The sequence below is a fragment of the Berghia stephanieae genome, chromosome 4, assembly GCF_034508935.2.
Source record: "Berghia stephanieae isolate SIO BIC M18660-M18661 chromosome 4, UCSD_Bste_1.3, whole genome shotgun sequence".
Classification (NCBI taxonomy): Eukaryota; Metazoa; Mollusca; class Gastropoda; order Nudibranchia; family Aeolidiidae; genus Berghia; species Berghia stephanieae.
This window is the reverse complement of record NC_088363.1, coordinates 80,225,096-80,226,465: the sequence shown is the minus strand read 5'-3', so window position 1 is coordinate 80,226,465 and position 1,370 is coordinate 80,225,096.

Below are 1,370 nucleotides of genomic sequence, written 5' to 3'. Positions count from 1 at the left end.
GTTTAATTATTGAATACAACTCTCGATTTGTTTTCTTTTGTTGCCAAAGACTGTCATTTTGACGTCATTATTATTATTATTATTATTATTATTATTATTATTATTATTATTATTATTATTATTATTATTATTATTATTATTATTATATTATTATTATTGTTTGCAGTTGTGGTAGTAGTGGTAGTAGTAGTAGTAGTAGTAGTAGTAGTAGTAGTTGTAGTAGTAGTAGTAGTAGTAGTAGAAGTAGTAGTAGTAGTATTAATACTAGTAGTAGTAGTAGTAGTAGTAGTAGTAGTAGTAGTAGTAGTAGTAGTAGTAGTAGTTAGTGCCGCGCTGAAGACCGGTCTGGACCGCGGTCCGACGGTCTTTTAGCTGTGAACCGAAGACCGGTCCCATAGGGGAAGACCGGCGCCGGTCCTCACTTCTTATCACCTTTCAACTAGTGCGGGGCGGTCCTTGCAAGGACCACGGTCCTACGGTCTCGCGCCATAGCCTACTACTTCCCCAGCGATTCGTTGCTTCGGTTGCCTATCTTCCACCAATCACCACCCATCCCACTTAATTAATCGCACCCACCCCCCTTTGCCATACACTAAACGACACAGACGACCATACAGGCAGACGACCACCAACCTCCACTCCGCAAACCGCCCTTTCGTGTGTGAGATGGGGGGAACAGGAGGCGCACGCCTTGGACGATTCCATTATACGGGGTAAATTTCAAAATTGACTACACCATAATGATCGCAATGACAATGATCTATGGTGAAGGCATGACCCCTCTTCTCTAATGGGTTATTGTTTGAAATGTATGTGACTACAAAAGATGTGTGTGTTTGTGTGTGTGTGTGTGTGTGTGTGTGTGTGTCGAACCTAGCAAGTAGCAAATCCGATTTTTTGTTTTCTTTTGTCCATCTCATGTCACCACTCCTTTCTATCGCAGTGTTGTCATTTAAAATAATACAATAATATTAAAATTTCGTTTGGTGTTTTTACTAATCAAATAATATGAGTTTCATTAGTTTCTTCCTTCCAAAAAACCCAGTTATAACGTCTGAATTTTTAAAAAGTCCAATAGAATATTTGGGGACCCCGATAGCTCAGTTGATAGAGCACTCTCTTTATACGCAAAGGGCCAGAGATCGATCCCGGGTGCAGTCGATTTTTTTCTGAATCCCTGTCTACTCAGCAATGAATGGGTAGCTGAGTTTGTTAGATCTGGCGAAAAGTCACCATCTTATCACCTCATCCACCCCCTCTTATTATAACTTCACGTCTCTCTCTTACTCTTCAATGCTCGCTGCCCTCAAATGTGTGTGTGTGTGGGGGGGGGGGGGGGGTAGGAGTTGCGTGTGTGTATCAACGCCACG